This window comes from Onychomys torridus, chromosome 4 (assembly GCF_903995425.1).
Source record: "Onychomys torridus chromosome 4, mOncTor1.1, whole genome shotgun sequence".
Classification (NCBI taxonomy): domain Eukaryota; kingdom Metazoa; phylum Chordata; class Mammalia; order Rodentia; family Cricetidae; genus Onychomys; species Onychomys torridus.
Genome location: NC_050446.1, coordinates 43,685,692 through 43,710,075, shown reverse-complemented (window position 1 = coordinate 43,710,075; position 24,384 = coordinate 43,685,692). Strand labels below are relative to the sequence as shown.

At 36.3% G+C, this 24,384-nt stretch overlaps 1 non-coding gene across 1 annotated transcript; it reads left to right on the top strand.

Annotated features, from left to right (window-relative positions):
* Positions 1-589: 589 nt before the first annotated feature.
* Positions 590-692, top strand: LOC118583248. Its single transcript, XR_004944838.1, has one exon. It is a non-coding gene; the product is annotated as a U6 spliceosomal RNA (small nuclear RNA).
* Positions 693-24,384: the final 23,692 nt, after the last annotated feature.

Genomic DNA, 24,384 nt, shown 5'->3' with positions numbered 1-24,384 from the left:
TAACTTTATTAATAGTCTCAGAGGGTCAGTGTGGTCAAATATCCTGAAAAAAAAAAAAGAAACACTGTTACTAACACACAGTTAATTGCTCACATTGTTCTTATAATGTGAGCTTCCTTATCCTTCCCCAGGATTGGTATGTTACCATTACCACTCCACTGTCTGTACTAGTTAAAATTTTTGGCAAATTGATACAAATTAAAGACATCTTGAAAGAAGAAACCTCAACTAAGAAAATCCTTCCATCAGACAGGCCCATAGGCAAGTCTCTGGGGAATTTTATTGTTAGTGATTGATAATAGTGGGTTCATCCCATTATGGTTGGTGCCATTGCTGGGCTTGTATAAGAAAGCAAACAGAGGAGCTAGAGGAATGCCTCAGTAGTTAAAGAGCACTTGCTGCTGTTTCAGAGGACTTGGTCACAGCTCCCAGCCCCCATGTAGCTGCTCACAAATATCTGTAACTCCAGTTTCAAGGGAATTAATATCTTCTTTTGGTTTGCCTATAAACCAGTCATGCATGTAATAGACAGACATATATTCAGGCAATACACTCAGACATATAAAATTAGGAAAAATAAAGTCTGGGCTTGCTTCTGCAGCATATCTACTGAAATTGAAACGATACAGAGAAAATAAACATTATTCCTGTACACGGATGACACTCAAACCCATGAAGCATTCCATATTTTTGAAAAGAAAGTAGGAAACAGTTTTGGACACATTGGCACAGAAGACAACATTCTGAGCAGAATGATGGTAGCATGGGCACTAAGATCAACAATTAGTAAATGGGACTTCATGAAACTGAAAAGCTTCTATAAGGCAAAGGACACCATCAATCAGTCATAAGAAATGGGAAAAGAATTTTTACTAGTTACACATCCTATAGAGGTCTAATATCCAAAATATACAAAGAACTCAAATAGTTAGACATCAACAAACCAATTCATCCAATTAAAAATCGGGTACAGATCTAAACAGAATTCTCAATAGAGGAATCTCAAATGGCTGAGAATCACTCTTTAAAAAATTTCAGCACCCTTAGTCACCAGGCAAATGCAGATCAAAATTAATTTGAGAGTTTACTTTACACCTGCCAAAATGTCTAGGATCAATAACACAAGTGACAGCTCATGTTGGCGAGGATGTGGAGCAAGAAGAATAATCCTCCATGCTGGTGGAAGTGAAAGCTTCTACAGCCACTATAGAAATCAATATGGTGGTTCCTCAGAAAATTAGGAATTGATCTACTTCAAGACCCAGCTATTTTACTCTTGGGCATATACCCAAAGAACATTTCATCTTACCTCAAGGATATTTGCTGAAGTATGTTTGTAGTAGCCTTCTTCACAGTAGCTAGAAATAGGAAACAACCTAGATGACCATCAACGGAAAAACTGATAAAGAAAATGTGGTACATTTACACAATGGCATATTGCTCAGCAGTTTAAAAAATGACATCATGAAATTTGCAGGCAAATGGATGCAACTAGAAAAGATCATTCTGAGTAACCCAGACCTAGAAAAACAAATATGGTATATATTCACTCATAAGTAAGTACTAGCTGTTAAGTAAATGATAATCAAGCTACAATCCACAGACCCAGAGAGGTTAGGCAGAGAATGGCTATGGGGTAGGGGGACCCAATATCTCCCTGAGGAAATAGAATAGATTTTGTGAGTGGACTGGGGGTTACAGGGGATAGGAATGGGAGGGATCAGGTTTGGACAAGATGGAGTCAGCATCCAGGGATAAACAACTGGAATTGGAGTCATTTGGGAGACAGTGTGGAAACCTAGTGCAGTGAAAAATTCCCAGAATCTATGAGGATGACCTTAGAGAGGACTCCTAGTAATAAAGGATATGGAGTCCAAAGAGGCCATCTTCTGTAGCCAGGCAAGGCTGTCAGTGGTCAGACTGGGTTACATCCCCTTGATTTATTGACCAAGAAGATACTATGGAGATCCCTAAACAACCCAAGCTGATGCTAGGACAGATGGTCCCTTTCTGAAAACTTGCAGTTTTTCCATTGCTGAGGAAAACTTCCACACAACTCATTGAATGTAGAAAGATCTAGCTGGTGGGGGCGCTTGAAGACTTTATCTCCTACATTCTAGGCTTTTTGATATGAAAGGTATTCTGCAGGTTATGGAAAGAGAAGCCTTGACTTCAACCCTGCCACAAAACCATCACTTACAACCTATCCTGCCTGCAAGATGTACTGAGACAATGGTGGCATAGAACTTGTGGGAGTAGCCAGTCAATGCTTGGATTAGCTTGAGGACTTTGCCCTACACTGTCTGTTTTTATGGCCAGAAATCTGATCCTCTTACAACAGAGCAGGTTCAGAGACCCACAGCCAGACCTTATTCAAAAAGAGTCTAAATTGGAGGTCTCTATTGAGTCTGTCCCCTCAGAGCACAGGGGATCCCTGGGAAGACAGATAGGAAAGAATATATAAATCAAAGGTAATGGAGATACTAGGAGTACATGACCCACCGAATCAATTTTGCAGATCTCTGGTGGGCTTACTGAGGTTGAAATGGCAAGCATAGGGCCTGCATGTGTCTGCACCAGGTCCTCTCTCTATATATATTATATCAGTTATCTTGGTGTTTTTGTGAGATTCTTTCCTTTCTTGGCTTGTGTTGCCTTTGTTCAGTCTTGATATGAGTGAGGGCTTTAGGCTTGTTGTCTCTTGGAGGCTGGCTTCTTTCTTTGGAAATGGAGGGGGACTGGATCTGGGGAAGAGAGAATGTGGGGGAGGTGGCTAGGAGCAGTGGAGGGTGAGGAAACTGTGGTTGGGATATGCTGTATGAAAGAATAATTATTTTAAATGTTTACAATAATTAATAAGAATTAGGATGATCAGTTGTGTTTGGTTCTATCCTAGATCTCTCACCATCCAGCCTCTGGGTCCTGACACAACAGACATTGTTGTGGGTGGGCTCATTCACATGGCATCAGTCTCAAGGTGGACCAGTCACTGGATGGACATGCCCACATTTTCTGTGCCAAGCTTACCCCAGTATGTCCTGAAGGCAAGACAGACTGTAAATTGAAGGTTATGTGGCTAGGTTAATTTCCCAGTTCCTCCAGTGGAAGTCTTGCCTGGTCACAGGAGATGGCCAGTTCAAGCTATGCATACCCCATTGCTAGGAATCTTAGCTGGGATTATCTTTGTAGATCTCTGAGAGTTTCCCTTGCACTAGGTTTCTACCTGACCCCTGAAATACAATTTCCAGTCATCTCTTTCAGAACTCTCCCCCTTCATATACACACCTGATTCCTTATGTTCCAATGCCCACCTCTTCCAGTCCATCCAAGAAATCTATTCTATTTCACCTTCCCAGAGATATCCAAGCACCTCCCGCCCCTTGAGCCCTCCTTGTTACCTAGTCTCTCTGGGCCTGTTTTTTGTAGCCTGATTATCTTCACTTTACAGTTCATATCTACTTATAAATGAGTAAATACCATGTTTTCCTTTCTGGATCTGCGTTATCTCATTCATGATGATTTCTTCTAGTTTCATCCATTTGTCTGCAAATTTTATGTTGTCATTGTTTTCAACAGCCAAGTAGTACTTCATTGTGTAAATGTACCACATTTTCTTTACCCATTTTTTGGTTGATGGACATCTAGGTTATTTCCAGTTTCTGGCTCTTATGAATGAAGCTGCTGTGAACATAGTTGGGCTAGTGTCCTTGTGGTATTATTGGGCATCCTTTGGGTGTATGCCCAAGTGTGGTATAGCTGGTTCATGAAAAAAAAAGTCAGTGTTATGATGCCTAACCATATTCTGGTGCACTCATAGATTGGTGCTTATCCCAGTTGATTTCAGAGAGTCTTCATGCAGCAACTGATGGAAACAGATGCAGGGATCCACAGACAAATAATAGGTAGAGCTCTGGGAATCCTGCAGAAGAGAGGGCAGAAGGATTGTAGGAGCCAGAGATGTCAAGGACAACACAAGAAAACCCATGGAGCCAACTAACCTGGGCTCATAGAGGTGCACAGAGACTGAACTGACAACCAGAGGATCTGCATGGGACTGACCTAAGTGTTCTGAATAAATGTGACAGTTGTGTAGCTTGGTCTTCCCGTGAGAATCCTAACAGGGGGAGAAGGGGCTGTCTCTGACTCTTTTGCAGGCTTTTGTGACCCTGTTCCTCATACTGGGTCACCTTGACCAGACTTAATATGAAGGAGAGGTGCTTAGACTTACTGCAACTTGATACACAGTGTTTTGTTGGTATCCATGGGAGTCAGGCCCTTTTCTAAAGAAACTGAGGAGGAGTGGATGGGGGATCATAAAGGAAGTAGGGGGGAGGGACTTGGAGGAGGGGAGGGAGGGGAAACTGTGGTCAGGATGTAGAAGAATGCAAGAAAGGCGGAAGAATAGGATAACCAATTTCATTTAAAGGGAAAAATAAATCAAGATCTTCTAAGCCATCATTTTGATCATTGGTTTAAGCTTGGTTCAAACTACCTTTATTCATAGAAATCATGATTTGAAAAAATAAAGAAGATAAATAAAATGTTAAAAAAAAAAAAAAGCAAACTGGTAAAGTTTCAGAGACCAAGCCAATAAGCAGCACCCCTCCATGGCCTCTGCCTTTTTTCCTTCCTGCAGTTTCCTCCCTTGAGTTTTTGCCCTGACTTCCCTTCAGGATGGACTGTAAACTGTACAATGAAGTAAATCCTTTCTTACCCACATGACTTTTGGCTATTGTGATTATCACAGGCACAGAAAACAAACTAAGACAGAGTATAGCACTGAATTTTCCTCCCATGAATTGTCCCCTTGTAAGGGGACTTCCCAGGCTTCTTCATGTCTCTCTCCAATGTCTCCTTTTGAGCAATTCTATTGTTAATCAGCCCTTCAGTTGTTCACTGACTGTGAGTGCTAATCCTTCCTCATGAGTGAAACTTGGCTTTCCCCTTCCAAATGCTGTGGGGGAGGTTTTGTTTGATCATCTGTAACCCTTTATTTCAAGTGCTCTGGGCAGTATCAGTATGTATCAAAATGCCTGGAACACTTCAAAGCTAATACTCCTCAAATTTCAGGCAGAAAACCCATCTTCAACCAAAATCTATATCCTATGCTTTCTTCCTAGTCTATAATAACATGAAATAAACCACCCATGCACCCTTATTATTTGTGGTCTCTATCACTCAGTATTGAAGATATTGAATTGTTCTGCCCATCTTCATTTCAAAATTAACCCGGATGCATTAGAGGCCAGCTCTAAATGATGTAGCAATCTGATTACTGTTATACTTCCCTTCTTACCACAGAAATTTCATCTGCTCTACTATACAGTGGGCTTGCTCCTCTGAAACTGCCTAACACTCTACAAATCGATTCTCCCCAGTCTGTGATTTTTTTTTTTCCTAGCAGCACCCTGGCAAAGAAATCCTGAACCAAAATTGAACTGAAGTAGTCAATTAGTCTACTGGAAGTGGCCCAAAGGCAAAGGATATTAACAATGACTAAAGCATTGGCACATTGCAGAGCCTAAAGAAGGAAGTAAAGTCAAGCTAACTTATTAGCAATCTACAATTCTTGGAGAAGTGGCATAAACACAAGTCTTCTGACTGCAGTATATTTTGGTACTGCATGTACATGTCTTGTTGTTCAGTCTTCTGAACAAGAACTCAGAAGTGATTTATGCATGTGTAAGACACATCTTCACTCCATTTCAGCCACGTTTCTGGCACATATTAGATCAGTACATAGTGTATGAAATAAATTAATGATATTTAGGATCACCAAACAAATATGATATAGAAGCTTTCTCCTGCTGAGTCTCAAAAATCATCTCTTAAGGATTTGAGAACAATGGAAGAGATCAGAAAAGTGGTATCAAAAAATAACACAGATGGTTTTGGGATGATAGAAAAAAGGCTAACAGTGCAATTTTAAAGTGGTGAGAATTGAGTGACAGCGAGCTTTCATTTCACTATGGTAAAAATTTACTATAAGATCTAACTTCAGAAAATTATATAAGGAAATATAGTTAACCCTGGAGATGTAATTGTACAAAAAGATTTCTAGAACTTATTCTTCTTGCACAACTGAGACTACATCCATTGATTAGCAGCCCATTCCCCAGCTTCAATAATCATAATTCTACTCTGGCTGTATGTTAGACCAATTTATGTATATCATATAAATGTGATCTTGCATTGTTGTGCTTTTATGACTTGTTTATCTTATTTAGCTTAATATTTTCAAGTTCATCCATACTGTTGCAAATTAAATTTTTCTTATGAGAATAAAGAAAATAAAATAATACAAATCTGAAATGCTAAATAACATTTAAGTGAATGTCATTTTCTCTATTTATTTATTAATGGGCACTGAGATTTTTCCCTTAGTTTGGACATCGTGAATAGTGCTGTAATGAATATTGGTGTGTTTATACTTGAAGGTGCTAATTTTAGGATGTAAGGGCACATTGTGTCCAACATCTGTCACGCCATTCATCAACAGAACACAGGAGTTTGAACTGATTGACTATCTAAATGTTCCCTACATCCCTCATAACTCCATGTCCTGATGACATTCTCAGAGACAAAAGGGCAATTATTTAGTTAAGACCACATAATATCTGCTCTTCTAGAACACACAGACAAGCTCTCAAAAGACTCTCATTTTCATGAACAAAAACACAGGAATGGAATGTTTGGGTCACATTTGAATTGTATTTTTATTTTGAAGAATACCCATACAACTTTCTATAATGGCCCTATCATTTTTTAATCTCACCCACAGTGAATATGGGTTTTAATTTTCTCCTATGTCCACCCACTCAGATCTTAGGAGGTCTTTCTTTTGAAGTGCTACTCTAGCAATTATGAGTTGTTATCCCATATATATCAGTGTTTGTAGAATAATCTCTTCTGATTTCAAATCTTTTACATTACAGAGCTATAGTATTTTAAACACCACAATTATCTGAAACACCAAACAAAAGGAAGACAGGAACAACATCTTCACAACCAAATATGGTGACTTCATCTGTGCACAAAATACTCCACGTAGCAGTCCCTAAATAAATAGCATTATGCAGGTATATTACTATATGCTTCTTTCTAAACACGTAATAGCAAAATATCTCATTTTCTGTCATAGTTATTAGGTTTGGGGCTCTGGGAAAGCATCATCGTATTAAATGAAATAAAATTCTGTCACCTAGCATTTTATTTGTGCTGTCTACAATATCCAGTCTCTTATAATCATAGACAGACCTGATCAGGCCTTGAGTATTTCTCCATCTTTCTTTGAACTCATTCTTTATATTACTTACGGTGCTTTAGTCACACTGACCTCTTTGGTTCTTCCAATATGTCAAGATTGTTCCATCTTGGAGTCTGCAATGGCTGATAACTCTACTGAGAGCACCATTCCTCTGCCTGGAGGCCTAGCTCATCCCGTCCTTTGTTTTCATTTTCATCAATAGAATGCATGCAACCTCCATGAAGACAAACACCTCCCTGTTCCTAGGCAGACTCCATCCCCACAGTCTCTGAATATGTAGATGCTCAAAAAGGATTTGGAGCTGTTTAACAAGTGATTGATAGGATTTTGTTTAGAAACATATTAAACCAAAATGCAGTCTTTTCTTAAAATAAGGATTCAACATGAGAATTTTTTTGTATAGTTGCTTGTGTTAGTGTTTGTTTATGTGGTATTATTGAAAACAAGCACACTTCATTCTTTATCTTGGAAAGGAATGCTAAGTGTATGTAACATAAGATGTTGCAAAAATGTATTTAATCAAAGAAAAATTTCAATGAACAAACCACAAATTCAATACAAATAATTCTCGAACATTTCCTATACTATTGCCAATTTCTGTAGAATTCAATCCAGGTTACTGTATTATGAAAACCAAAGCAGACCATTTTTCATCTGTCAAAATTTTGAACTCATGCATTTAAGCAAAAAAAAGAAAATTGGCCACAACAAACAAACAAATGACTCTAAACAATGAAAAAGTGTCTAGTTATTGAACTGTACTAAGACTTAAAGAAAAATAATAAGACTGTTGCCATCCTAGGATACCTGGGGAATTGTGACCAGTAATGCAGTGATTATTCTAGTATCTTTAGAAACATTAGGAAAACTAACAATTTTCTAGAACCAGAGCTTAAGACTTTGTACTTTCAGTATCAGATCAGTTAAAATGGAGGGGAGGGAAGGAGGGAGAAAAATAGATCCAAAGTCTTTACATAGAAAAATAAATCTTGAGAGAAATTAATAAAAATAAGTTTCTTTGAAAAAGATATACAAGATTTACAAGACCCTAGCAATTACCCAGAAAAAAACAAATTAATCAAATTAAAAATGAAAGAGGAGCCATTATAACTAAGATAAATGTAATTCTGAGCACCATTACAGCACACCTTGAAAATCTGTACTCAAATAAACCAGAAAAATCTAAATAAAACCCATAATAAATATATATACAAAAAATGAAGAAAGAAGAAAGCATAACCTACCAAAATTGGTCATGAGTAATAAGGATGAAGCAATAATAATAACTCACCCAATTAGAACAAGTTCAGGCCCAGATGGATTCATTGCTGAATTCCACTAAAGCTTTAAAGAACATAAACTATATTTTTCCAACTATTTAATAAAACAGAAAATGGAGGAACACTATTAACCTTATTTTATGGAGCAACTATTATTCTGATGCCAAAGTCTGATAAAGACACAACAAATAGAGTTAAAGTCTAACACAGAGGAACATATATAGAAAAATTCTCAGTAAAGCACTTATAAATTGGATTCAATAGCACAGTAAAAATACCAGTCACTATGACCAAGTTGGATACATTCCAGGTGTACAAGGATGATTCAATACACAGTCAGCTTAATATATCATATTGGAAGACTCTAGGACAGAAATCATATTATCATCTCAATAGACACAAAATACGCTTTCTACAAAATCAGAAAATCCCTTCATGATAAAATCCCGAATGAAACTTAAGAAGTGAGAAAACATACATGAATATAATACAGACATCAGGCATGCAGTAGAACTTAAATCACTGTTACAGTAAGTAGAGAAAAACCTCAAAGCACTTCCACTGAATAAGAAAAGGGGATCCGATTACCCACTCTTATTGAATATAGTTCTTAAAGTCTTATCTTCAGCAATAAGATAATCAAAAGAAATAGGGGCATAAATAAAGGAAAGGCAGAAGTCAAATAGTTTTATCTGTAGACTTTCTGGTTGTATACATAACAAGCCCTAAAACTTCCACCAGAAACTACTCTCAGATTTGAAAAACACTTTCAACAAAGTAGTAAGACATGCAGTCAGCACATAAAAATCAGTAGTTTTGATATATACCAATTACAAGCATATGAGAAGGTAATTGGGTACAGTATCCCGTTCACAGTTTCTTCTAAGAAAATATTTATGATTATTGCTGCACTATCCACAAAAATCAGGTTATGGCCTCAACTTAGATTTTCATCAGCAGATGAATGAGTGAATAAAATGTTGTATGTACACATGATGGAGTTTTATTATATTATTTTTAGAAAATTGACCAGAACTGGGGTCACCCTATTAATAAAGTAAGCAGACTCAGAAAGGCAACTATCATGTTTTCCTTCTTTCATACATGGATCCTAGATACTTCACAGATACATAAATCATTTACATGTGTGTCGGGGGGAGGGTGTGTGTGTGTGTGTGTGTGTGTGTGTGTGTGTGTGTGTGTGTGTGATGCAATAGTAGAATAGAGATTGGTGAAGAAGGGAGAAGATTAACACAGTAGGGTGGAGGAGAGAGGAAAACTATTGGGAGAGAATATGTGCAATGAATATGATTTTCTCAAATGAAAATTTCTCGGTCAAACCCTTCAATGTGTGCAATGAATATACGCTAACAAAATTGTTTAATCTTTACACTGTGAATATCTTTGGCTGCAGCAATTCTTTACAAAACTTAACTTACTGTCATTCATCTCCATTTCCATAACTTGATAATTTTTAAATGTAAATTTTAATTTTACATGTTGGAAATGCATTGCTTTTAAAATATTTATGTAAGCTTTCTATTAAACATTAAAGCAAGATAGTTCATTTGGTGAAGGTCCAAGTAATTGCAGATAAAATAAGATATAACAACTTTTATGTAAATACATGATACATGTGTATGAGTATGATCCATGTGGTTTTTCTTTTTATCCTCTCAGCCAGACTACATTAGCAGTGACAGCCAGCACATCTTTATTTTACACACAGGGAAACTGTAGCTTGGAGAGATTATGTAATTTACAGAATTAGAGGACGAGCCAAGATCAGAAGATATAAACATGACTTCTGGACCAGTTCTCTTATTTCAAAATACGTTCTCTAATAGCTTTTAGAAAATCAGTGGTATTTTCAGCAAAGTATCCTAAGGCTTGAGGATAGTAATCAGGTCCTCGTCAGCAAATCCACTTTTGGCTAATCAGCCTCTGGGGCCATAGCCCTGTCCCGTGTAGCTTTACAGAGTAATCATTTGCACATTGCTGGTGAGCTGTGCATTTCATACAGAGTGGGAGAAACCAGCATCCTGGCACTTGTGTTTGAAGCAACAGAGCTAATATGAGTCTCTAGGCACTGACAATAGCAACGAGTTAGAAAAATCCTAGGTACAAATTGAAACAATCTTTCAGCATTCTGTGAATTGTTTTGTTTTCCTTTTATAGTTATAATGACCTCTAATTTTGTATGCTCCACAAAGTGTGAGTTTTACAGATTGCTCAAAATTCCAGCAGGTCCAGACTCCACAGCAAGCCAGATGCAAGGTTTTCAGAATTATTACTCATTGCTGTCAGCCTGGCTCACAGATCTCATATTCCATTTTTTTTATTTATGCATGGAAATTACTAACACTGTCAACAAGAAAGAATGTAAGTTAGCTCCCTGGAAAATAATCTTTCATTGGAATAGAGAGCATCAAAATTCAAGCTTTTAAATGTATCCTGGTTATTTTCCTTTGCTTTCCACAGTAAAACTAAACTAAATTCAATTAATATATTGATTGAATTTCTACAGACTTTGTAATGAAAATGACATTAAGATTTATTCATACATTGTATATTTTGAGACAAAGTAGCATTTTTGTCTGCTCTACATCAGCGCATGGTGTTTCCAAACCTGCCAAGCTTAGACAGAATCATGATTGATGCACCTCAGGTAACCAGACTACTCAAATCAGAAGAACAGTGATCTTCACAAAATGCTAAATAAATAAATAAATAAGTAACATTCATTCTGTATGAATTTTCAATGTTCTTTTAAACGAAAGCATCCTTTTCTTGCAGATGTTCCTTATTTTGTTTTCCCGTTATGGTCTTCAAAGGCACAGAGCAAACTAGCAACATACATTTTGTTTTCCCACTGTTGGAGATCAAACCCAGGACTCACACCTGCTTTGCAAGTTGAGTGTTCCACTCACTGAACTTAATTCCTAACTATCTGCCCTTATCTTTAAAATGTACAATATCATACCTACCTTATTTTAAAGCATTATAGGAAACAGAGTTTCACTATCCTGTCCAAGATTGCATGCTCCTGCCTCATCCTCCCGAGTGCTAGGCTTATAGGCATGCAACAGGATACTTGGCTACATAGTGAATCTCAGAACAGTACGTGTACGTACTGTAACAGATCACCAAACTAAGCCTGTCCAATGACTCTGACTCATGGAGTATCCAACCTGGTAGTTGCCGAATATGAGTGACTCATTCAAAATGATGTAAGATACTTTCATATTCTTGGATAATGGGTAAACAGCTGCAGGATGTCATGATAGATAATAGGAAACTGATCTCTTCTAATGATATTTGACAGAAATGTTTAATCTGTTCTTAGACTATTGATAAACATAATTTTCTCAAGGATTCATGATGGATTTCCCTTGGCTATTTTGTGTTTAGTGAAGATAAACATTGATTGTCTAAAAATATGTGTGAGATTAAATGTCACTTTGAATATATATAAATATATATTCATTATATATGTTATATTATTATATAATATATTATATATAATTTGTATATAAATATATATATATATATATATATATATATATATAAATCTTCACCTTCCTATGAATAAATGTAGTTTTACTTCCTATTTGAGAGAATACAATAAATATTTTCTTATCTGCTTTACAGATTGATTAGATATGGATTCATTTCTATGCCATGCTTGTTCTTCTTCCCAGATTGGAAAATGACCCACTTTTGCTATATGATAAAGACAATTGTATTATCCCGACATTTGTAAATAAATAATGCATTCTCCCTCAATATAGACTATATAAAACTATGCCTGGCATGTGACATTTAAATTTATACAATAATTATTCTCCCAAGATTCTACATTTATCTACATTTCCTTATGAAATAATATATATGCAACAAAGATCTATATACTAGAGATACGCATGTCTCCTTAATTCCCACATAGGCAGCAGGCTTTTAAGTCAGAGATTCCCATGAAATCCATAGTTGTATAATCAATGCTAAACAGACACTTTCTGAAGCCAGATAAATACAGGTACAACACAGAATCTATGTTTAATAATAATGCATTTTATTTTTGAAATCATATGAATAGGTTTTTAATTTTTCTCATCATAAAATGACCAACACTGTTTATGTTAGTTCTGTCCACTCTGATATGTATTATATATGCCACAATGTCAAATTATATATCAGAAATATATCTATAACTTGCTAATTAAAAAATAAAGCTGAATTTTATAAAAAATAGTTTATCAGTTTGTAAATCCACATGGGACTGAGACTATATTCTGTTTCCATTACTGAAGTAACTTGGAGCTGGTTAATTATCAATGCTTGTTATGGGTCTGGCTTTAAGTCAACAGTCCTGGAAACAAATATTGCTCTCAAATGAAGACATAACTTTTTATTTATTTTTAGTTTATGTTTATGAGCACTTTGCCTATATGCATACATGTGTATCACTTCTGCTAACTCCAGAAGAGGGTGTCTGATACCCTGGAACTGGAATTATCAATGGTAGGGAATAACCATACAGGGGCTGGGAATTGAGCTCTTAATTACTGAGTCAATCCTCTGGCACTCTAACCTTAAGACATGTTAAAAGAACTGCTATTATACAAACTGTGTATCTGATTTCATTTCATACATTCATTTTACAAATTAATATGATTAAACATTATTGCACATAATGACTTATAATACCCCAACATGTGTGTTCCAATTACCTTAAGGCAGAGATATTGCATTAAATAAATAATGTTAAGTGTATAAATTATAGAATTGGCATTTTTTCTTAAGACTTATACATAAATATAATGCTCTCCAAACTTGCCAACTCTCTTCTTACGTTTTTTTACTTCTTTCATAAATTTTATCTTTTCTGGATCTTTTCTGTTCCCAGTGAGTTGTAGGTCAGTAATTTCTGTACTGTGAAAGTGGTTAAATTTCTACACTTACTGAGTTCTCCCTCATATATAACCTTTGTTATTAAGTTTAACTAACCTATTTTTTCAACTTACAAATGTCGCTAATAAAAAGGGCATTTAAAGAACAGCAGCATTAGTCAGACAGTGATTTGTCATACCTGTAATGTCAGCACTCAAGAGGCAGAGACAGGCAGATCTCTTGAGTTTATAGTCAGCCTGGTCTACAGAGAGAGTAGTACAGAGTTTCAGTACAGAAGCACTGATATTGAAAATACTACTTCTCTTTTATATTCTGAATCATTTTGCAATTTTAAAAATTATATTTGTGTATTAATTTTACATATCAGCCATAGGTTCCCCTGTCCTCCCCCCTCCCACCCCCGTGCCAGGCTTCCCCCCAGCCCTTCCCCTCCATTCCCATCTCCTCCAGGGCAAAGACTCCCCTGGGGATTCAGCTCAACCTGGTAGATTCAGTACAGGCAGGTCCAGTCCCCTCCTTCCAGGTTGAGCAAAGTGTCCCCGCATATGCCCCAGGTTCCAAACAGCTAGTTTATGCACTAAGGACAGGTCTGGGTCCCACTGCCTGGGTGCCTCCCAAACAGTTCAAGTTAATCAACTGTCTCACTAATCCAGAGGGCCTGATCCAGTTGAGGGCTCCACAGCTTTTGGTTCATAGTTCATGTGTTTCCACTAGTTTGGGTATTTGTCCCTGTGATTTTTCCAATCTTGGTCTCAACAATTCCCACTCTTACAATCCCTCCTCTTTCTCAACAATTGGACTCCTGGAGCTCCACCTGGGGCCTGGCTGAGGATCTCTGCATCCACTTCCATCAGTTATTGGATGAGAGTTCTAGCATGAAAGTTAGGGTGTTTGGCCATCCAATCACCAGACTAGGTCAGTTCATGCTTTCTCTCGACCATTGTCAGTAGTCTACTGTGGAGGTATCATTGTGGATATCTGGGGACCACCCTAGACTTTGCTTCTTCCTGTTCTCATGTGGTCTTCATTTATCATGGTCTGTTATTCCTTGTTCTCCCTTTCTGTTCTTGACCCAGCTGGGATCTCCTGCTCCCCTAAGCTTTCTTTCCCTCAAACCTTGCCCTTCATTACTCCCACTATTGTCCAGGTTGTTCATGTAGATCTCATCCATTTCTCTGTCATTGGGCGATCCCTGTGTCTTTCTTGAAGTCCTGTTTTCTAGGTAGCCTCCCTGGAGTTGTGAGTAGCAGTCTAGTCATCTTTGTTTTACATCTAGTATCCTCCTATGAGTGAGGATATACCATGTTTGTCTTTCTGAGTCTGGGTTACCTCATCCAGGATGATTTTTTCTAGATCCATTCATTTGCCTGCAAACCTCATGATGTCATTGTTTTCTCTACTGAGTAGTACTCCATTGTGTATATGCACCATATTTTCTTTATCAATTCTTCAGTTGAAGGGCATCTAGGTTGTTTCCAGGTTCTGGCTATTACAAACAAGGCTGATATGAACATAGCTGAGCAAATGCCCTTGTAGTATGATTAAGCATTCCTTGGGTATATGCCCAAGAGTGGTATAGCTGGGTCTTGGGGGAGATGGATTCCCAATTTTCTAAGAAAGTACCATATTGATTTCCAAAGTGGCTGTACAAGCTTGCATTCCCACCAGCACTGGGGGAAGAGTTCCCCTTGTTCCACATCCTCTCCAGCATAAGCTGTCTTCAGTGTTTTTGATCTTAGCCATTCTGACAGGTGTAAGGTGGTATCTCAGAGTCATTTTGATTTGCATTTCCTGGACAATTAGGGATGTTGAGCAATTCCTTAAATGTCTTTCTGTACAATAAAACAACCTCTGGAGGCATCAAGATCCCCAACCTCAAGCTCTACTGTAGAGCTACACTAATAAAAACAGCTTGGTACTGGCATAAAACCTGACATGTGGACCAATGGAATCAAATTGAAGACCCTGACATTATTCTGCACACCTATGAACATATAACTTTTGACAAAGAAGCCAAAAATGTACAATAGAAAAAAGAAAGCATCTTTAACAAATGGTGCTGGCATAACTCGATGTCAACATGTAGAAGGCTGCAAATAGATCTATGTCAGTTACCGTGCACAAAACTTAAGTCCAAGTGGATCAAAGACCTCAACACAAATCCAGTTACTCTGAACCTGATAGAAGAGAAAGTAGGAAGTAGTCTTGAATGCATTGGCATAGGAGATCACTTCTTAAATATAATACCAGTAGCACAGACACTGAGAGAAACAATCAATCAATGGGATCTGTTGAAACTGAGAAGCTTTTGTTTGAGCAAAGGACACAGTCAACAAGAAAAAGCAACAGCCTACAGAATGGGAAAAGTTCTTCACCAACCCCACATCTGACAGAGGGCTGATATCCAGAATATATAAAAAACTCAATAAATTAGACATCAAAATGCCCAACAGTCCAATGAAGAAATGGGCTATAGAACTAAACAGAGAATTCTCAACATTTTGCAATTTTATCATCTCATCAGAAAGAATTTTTGCTCTGACATGTCTTACATCCTGAAAGTGGACTGTTCTAAGTAGTTACACCCTGATATTGGGATTATACAATAGGATTTTGAAATAACCTCATAAATGGTGATTTTCAATATAGATTACTTTAAACCTTACTAAGCCTCATGATGTCAAATCCTCATTTATAAATTAAATTAGCAAACATATAAAGCAGATATTGTCTCCTTATTTAATGTTGTAATGTCCCCACTTGAAAAGCAAAATTCTGCTGTATGTGCAGATAATAGCAATAATTTTCACATCACTTTATTTTTAAATTGTTTTAGGTTTTTAATTTAATTACATATATTTTAGAATAGGAAATAATCCAGTAACACAGGACTTACATAAAATAAAATGTATCAACATGTCCTTAAATTCTTGTGATTTATCTATTTGATTATTTAGTCTTGGCTTCACTAGTGAATTTTTCCAAACATCTAAAAAATTATAATTAATTCTTCAAAATCTTCTAAAAATCTAAAGTATGTTTTCTAAATCATTCATTTGGTCTTTACTGAAGGCAGAGAGAGTAATCATAAGAAAACTATAGATCTATATATTTTATGAACTTAGACTAATGTTTTACAAGTATTATCAAACTGAACACAAAATATGGAAGTTTATAAAACATGAAAAATAAGATTCATTCTAGTAGGATAAGGTTAGGTAATCATGCAAAGTCTAGTTAGTGTAATTCATTCTGCCAACAAAATAAAGCATTAGCTTTTATAAATGCGTAAAACGTATTGGACCAAGTCTTCACGCCTTTATCATATAAATACCTACCCCATCAGCAACAGAAGAGATTCATGTAAACTGATGGAGTATGTCTAAAGATGTGGATAAAAATTTAAAAAAAAAGTCTGAAACCACACTTAATGGTATAACACTAATGCTTTTCTCCTAAGGTCAAGAGAAATACAAATATATCTCCTGTTGACACTGTGTTCAGTCATAACACTTACAGTGCTAGCCAGAATGATTAGACAATATAATAAAATATCCATTCTGGGAAGAAATAAAATTAATTCCTTTTTTCAGCTGTTGTATATAAACAATCACAAGGAACTCACTTAAAACATTATTAAAACTAATAAATGAGTTTAGCTGAAAATGTTTCAGAATACACAATCAATATTCACAAGTCATTTATATTTTATATAGCATCAATGAACAATCTAAAAATAATGCTGAAGAAGCAATCAACTTATGTGAGCACTGCTCATAAAATAATAACGAAAATGTGAGTCATCTTCTCTGAAAACTACAAAACACTATTTAAAAAAAAATCAAAAGATATATGGATGGCCAAAAACACATGGCATGATTCTTTGCACCAATAATAATACAAAGCACATCAGACCCGCAAGGGCTCACTGAGCTGCATCACTAACAGTGAACAGAGGGTAGTGTTTGGGAGAACATGGAGAAATCAGATCCCTAACAGGGTGCTAGTGGTTTTATAAAACAAGGAAAGTGCATTGGAAAAGAATCTTGCTGGGTGGCAGTGGCACATGCCTGTAATCCCAGCACTCAGGAGGCAGAGCCAGGCAGATCTCTGTGAGTTTGAGGCCAGCCTAGTCTGTAGAGCAAGATCCAGGACAGGCACCAAAACTATACAGAGAAATTCTGCCTCAAAAATCAACCAAACAACAACAACAACATCAAAAAGAACCTTGTACTTCCTAAATAGATTCAACATAGTTATCAATAACTCACCAATTCTATTTCTAAATATATAAGCCAGAAACATGAAACTACATACACAGAGAACAATCAATGCACATAATGTTCATAGTGTTATTCAAATTAGCCAGAAAGTGTAAATAACACAAATGCTTATGAACTAATCAATGTTAACAAGGAAATGGTATATTCATCAAATGCAATATTATTTAGCAACTACCAGAAATGAAGTACTAGTCCTTGATACCACCTACTAAGTCTTGAAGAAACAATGTAAGGAAAAGAAGGCAGTCATAAAAGATCGCATGCTGAATGGTTCTTGATTCCTGCATGCTGACACATGCCTGGAATCCTGGCACTTGGAATTCAGGAATTCGAGGAGCACAAGTTCAAGGTCAATATAGGCTACATAGTAAATGTAAGGGTGATCTGGATTACGTAGTGAGACCCTGTTTTAAAAGCATCATGCATACATAAAGAAAACCTCTGTGAATATGAAGTGTTAAGAGCAGGCAACACATCACACTGCAGACACGGAAGGTAGCTGGCAATGGCTATGGGCTTTTTGTGGGGGAGTGATGGAAAGTTTGAAATTGATTTGGTTATGTTTGAGTAGCTCTGTGACGATATTAAAAACTTTTTTATAGACCTCTAACACTTCAAAATAAAATTTCATGAAAAATATGAAAAATGTAGAAACATAAAATAACTGTAAAGCTGTGTTTTCAACTGTTCATTAAGGTACAATTTTGTGAAAAGTGTTCCCTCTGCAAATAAGGAAGATACATTTAAATAATTGTTATTTTCAAATGTTAGCACTTTAAGAATAGTTAAGCTGGATTGTTGAAATTCTTCACAATCAGCACTCTAAGTTGATTATTGTCCTTGATTTTTCTGTGGAGAATGAATGTTTCTCACTAATGTAAGTGAACTGATCTGCTACTATCAAAAGGCAAATGGAAGTGCATAAAGAATAAATAAGGCTGATTTTTTTTCTGATAATCTCTAGTTTAGGGCACAAGACTAAACGAGTCTAAGAACAATTTGTCACTGAATTTCTTGAAATGTTTTCTTTTTCTTTACTGCTTTCTGCCTTCTGTAAGTGGTATACAAACTGGAGGAGCTAAATGACAAAGTGAGTTACATTGTCAAATGTGGTGTTGATGTAAACCCAGATTTAAATAAGGCACCTGAACTATAATACAAATACCATGCTTTATGGCAACTATAAACCGGCAAATGTTTTACTCTTGCAAGGCTTTTTGTTGTTGCTGTTCTTGTTCATGGGCTTCTTAACCAATGTGGGAATCTCACTCATAGTGTCTCAAGAACCCCCAGGATGAACAATCCCTTGACCTTTCCAGGACCCAGCCACACTGCAGCCTCCTGGGGCTTTTAGCACCTCAGTGCCTGCTCATGGTGATTAATTCAGATCAGAGAATAAAGGCATGGGTATATTATGATGTGTTGCAACTGTTATTTTAGACTTTCCTTGAACTTTGGGAGCCCTAAATATACTGGATACTCAATTGCTTACACCTCTGTCATCTCTTTAAAATCAACTGTAGGGCTAGAGACTGAGATAAAGCCCTTAAGTATGTATGTATTCAAATTAAGTGAAATATTGGAAACCATAAATTTCCCATATATTTTATAAACCACACATTTTCCATATATTTTATAAACTAATTTTAACTCAGTATTGCATTTAATAAATGGCTCTTTGTTGTGTATAGTCTTCACAGTTTCATGTGACAATGCTGTTTGTGGTCATAAAAATTAAACACAGTAGGGCAATTATTGGCAAAGCCATTGTTTGTAGCCACAGATATCAATACCTCTATAAGTAATCAGTAACTTCTCACGCTGAATTTTCCACTTGCTAACTAAGCAGAAAGAACTTTAGAGAATGTGTTATCTATACTACAGAAAATGATGTAGGGCTTGTAGCACACAAGTTTCAAACTCAAGTTTAATTATTTATAAGTAGATGTTTTCATTTAGAGAAATAAATATAAATAGGGTATATATTGGGAACCTTAAAATGAAGGATCAGAGGACCTTTCAAAATGCTTACCTCCAATATTAATGCTGGCTTTTATATTTCTTCTCTCTGAACATCTGAACATTATTTACTTTATATTTATAATAGATTGCAAGAATTGTATCAGGATTAGACTCTATATTTCTTAGTTTTTATAAGTGTGTGCTAATATAAATAATGAAAGTTCAAAGGCTTTTATATGTATAAGGCATATAGACAAAATAAGTCTTACATAAATAGAAGTGTAAACTCACTCATTCAGTTATTCACCACTCAATGAAATCTACCAGGCCCTGTGTTGGAAAGAAAAAATGTCATGTGCCTGTCTCAGTTTTGAGGTGTTACACCTAATCCAGGAGGAAGGTTAATAATTATGTTATAATGCAAAACTTGGAACCACAATGAGTCCAGAGTTCAAATTTTCCACATAACCTATTAAACATTTCCAGGTTCTAGGCCATAGGCTGTAGCAAAATAGATCCAGCCACTCACTTCAAATATCAAATGCAATGTACTGATGGAAAGACAGGGAACAAATTTAATCAACTATCTATATTGGGAGGATAGCTCTGATCCAGCATTTCTGGACACTGGCAGGTGCTATGCTTCTGATTTAAAAAGAAGAATTGGAGGAGGCCAAGAGGTATGCCTCATTCAACAGTCATAGCCAAACTGTGATCCAGTAGTCTCAATCCTAGGCACTTGGAAAGATATATGAGAAGTGATGATCTCCTCCATCACTGTGGGACAATCTAGTTCCCAGGAACTTGCTGAGGGGGGGGGGTATTAATCCCTGTTTCAAGGGTCAGACTCACTGGTTTGACCAGTTTGCTCTCCTGAAATCTAAAGTTATATCTGGAATGTAATAGGTATCATATCAGAACATCGGGAGCAGGACTTTGTAAAGAAGACACTTAAATATTGTCCTTCAATGTTGAAGAGTTCTATTTCCTTGTGTTATGTTAGACAAATACTTAAAGGCCTACAATGTGAAGAAGTGACAAGGTTTTTAAAAAAGAAGGGAGTCAGCATAATGCCAAGATCTCTTCTTAATTACAGTCAGTTGCAGGCCCGCATGAAGAGTGGGCATTGTTAACAAAAACAGTCTCAAAGCCCCTACTATATGAACACACACATACACACACACACACACACACACACACACACACAGAGAGAGAGAGAGAGAGAGAGAGAGAGAGAGAGAGAGAGAGAGAGAGAGAAATAAAACAAAATCCAGAGAATGCCTCAAAAGAGTAAGAATTAGTGTAGATTGCTACACATGACCATTAAGTGAGAACATGATAACAGAACAAGGTGTCTATTTTACTAGAAATAAGTAAGTCATTGCCCATGTATGCTTTTAAACTTAATTAATAATGGTGGTGGCCCATTTGAGTGTGTTATAATAATGATGAAAGGTGAGGACATGACACTAAGATGTGTCTATGAATGAAAAACATTGATAAAACAGCTTGAGCAGAAGATATACATCAATTTCAAATGCCAGCAGAAGAAATTCCTGAGTATATGAAGAAAATAAGCACATTCATTTCATTTTAGAATCATTTGTAGCACCACAATTCTGCCCAAAATTATATATAGAGAGACATATATAGATATATATGATAAACAAAAAGTGAAGAGAGTTCTGTTTCTTATATACATTATTAAAATTCTTTCTTGGAGGATTGAAGGCACCAGGAGCCATTTTGTCAACCAGAATGAACTAAGTTATGCCATACTATCAGATAGTACAATAACCTCAGTTTGTTGGCAAAGAGTACAATAAACACTAAAAGGCTGACTTCTCATTTGTACAAAAGCAGATAGACAGTCAACATTCAGGGCTAATTTGGAATTTGAGACATTCTTCTGTCATTTGTTAAAACAGGGCTTCTTGACCTCTCAAAAAAAGCAAACATGAAAATGATGAACCATGATTTTTAAGTGACTCTACCCTTATTTTGTTGGCTGAAGGAACTCAACTAGCCTTGCCTAGTTCCACTTAAGTCATCCAACATGTCAAAGAGTGAAAAGAAATTTGTAAGGCTGTCAAACAGTAGAAATATCCATCAAAATGGGGTAGGGAGTAAGGGATGTTACTGGACATACACCTCTCTCCAGCCCATGCAACCACATGACAGGAGAGTAATTCTGTATTTATTCTAGCAAAGAATTTTATGGAAAGTCTGTGTTACTGGAATTCCCTTAGAAGGTCAAAATATATGTCTGGAATTCTATGCTGTTAATATACATAACACATTTTATGTCACATTTTGAGATTGGACTTCATGTAGATTGAAGTTCCAAAAAGTAAAGTAAAACACAAAAGACACATTGCCTATTATGTATATCTGATTAGCATCCTGTATTTGAAGAAGTTTTGCTCTAAAAAAACCTCTCTTCACAAAAGTTCAGGTCAGCTGAAGCCAAAACATTCACTGATAAGGTTGAGAAGCATGGGAATTGGGCCAGCTACCTCCATATTTTAATTCAACATATAACATTTGTGCAACTTGTTTCATTTCACAAAAGCCTAACATCTGCCAATATCTGATCTTTATCACAAGAGGGCTGTAGTGTAACCTTATCCAGCACCCAGATAATAGTGGGTATTAGATCACTGCTACATAATCTGATTCAAGAATAAAAGTAGCTTTCTGTGTGTCTTAGAAATTTCAACTCATCTGCAACAGGAGTCGATTGCTCTCATATTTCTTTGTAAAAAAGCTTTAGGATCTATGGAAGGAAATGTCAAGACAAAAGAAGTATCTTAGTATGTAGTACCATATATACATCTTTTAAAATGATGAAAAGATACATTTCATTAAATTTCAAAACATCTTTTTCACATTTGTAATAAATATCTCTAGTAGCACTTTTTGATTCACAGTTGTTCTGGCTTGATCATGAGTTTGTCTTTTCAACTTGATCCTCCTCTATGAATGCCAATAATTCTAGAAGCAACATCTGATGATGATACTACCTTGTAAAGGAAAGGCCAAAGTTGTCTAACGGAACTTGCTGCCTTTTTACATTATTCAAGAATTAAAACTGGGAGCTTGCCTTGAGAGTCCACAAAGCAAGCTATACCCTCAGAGGCTCAGACCCTCAGTGCAGACACAAAAGTCCTTAAGAAAAATTACATTCAGCTGTTAGACTAGCTCAATTATTTTTATAACATTAACAAGCTGTTAGTAGTTATAGTAAGAAATGTTACTCACTCAAAAAGTGAAGTTTTGAAAAGGCCAAAGCTCAGGAAGACTCTTTAGGAAAGACTACATGCAAACCATTATCAACCATCACCCTGAATGCATATTCAAAGGAAATAGAAAGAAACACTTTTAGTTTATTTTAATTTAGTTTAGTTTATTTATGGATATTTGCCAATTGTCTTAGTTAGGATTTTTATTGCTGAAATGAAACACTATGACCAAAGCAAGTTGGGGAGGAAAGAGTTTATTTCGCTTACCTTACACTTCCACATTGTAGTCCAGCATTGAAGAGTCAGGACAGGAACTCAAGCAAGGCAGGAACCTGGAGGCAAGAGCTGAAGCAGAGGCCATGGAGAGGTACTGCTTACTGACTTTCTCATCATGGCTTGCTCAGCCTGCTTTCTTATAGAACCCAGGACCACCAGCCCAGGAATGGCACCAACAATGGGTTGGGCCCTGCTCCATCAATCACTGATTAAGGAAATATCCTAAAGGCTTGCCTACACCTAATCTTATAGAAGCATTTTTCTAATTGAGATTCCCTCCTCTCAGATGACTCCAGACTGTGTCAAATTGACATAAAACTATCCAGCACAAAAGTAGAATAGTAAATGGTATAAAGATACCCATATTTGTTTTTCCTGTTTTAATATAATGATGGTCTTTAGATACATAACTGTGAATACTTTATAATAATAAAATAGCATGAGGACATTGAGCTTCTCCATTCATAGTTCAGACTTACATGGAACTGTTTATTAAGAAGAGAAATATCGTCTCATTTTTCAGTATTAATTAATGATAATGGTGGTTCTGTCTCACCAACTGCATTTTAGCAATTAGCTCAAACCCTATCTCCTTCTTATGGAAGACATTTTATTTTGGAAATGTGATTCACAGATCAGACAAAAGTTCTATAAAACAATGTCAAGAAAGCAGCTCGAGAGTCAGCAGCATGGATGCCTTAACCTTATCCTCATTCACTCATACTCGACAAATGATAAATTATTTTAGTTAAAAATTCTTTTGGTGTTTCTGCTTTCATTTTTACCCTTTTCATGTTCACCTTCCATGACATGCCATGCTCAAAACCTATTCCCATATTCTTTGATTTTTTTCCCCTTTGTTTTTTCTCACATCATTTTCTCACAGCCAGATTAATGTCAGAGTCTCTCAGCATCTAAACTCATGATGGTTCCCCCAATACAAAAATAAATGCAGCATAAAATGCAAAATTACTACAACCAAAGCCCAATTGTTATTAATTTTACTGTTCTTATTTTATGTATTTTGTCAAATTTTAATTTTATTTCTTCATTTCCAACAAACGTTTATTCTGAAGAATTAAAAAGAACCTAGAGAGTTGGGCAGAGAATAAGAGGCTACAAGAGAAGTGGGAAGGGAAGCAGACATAAAGAAAATTAATAAA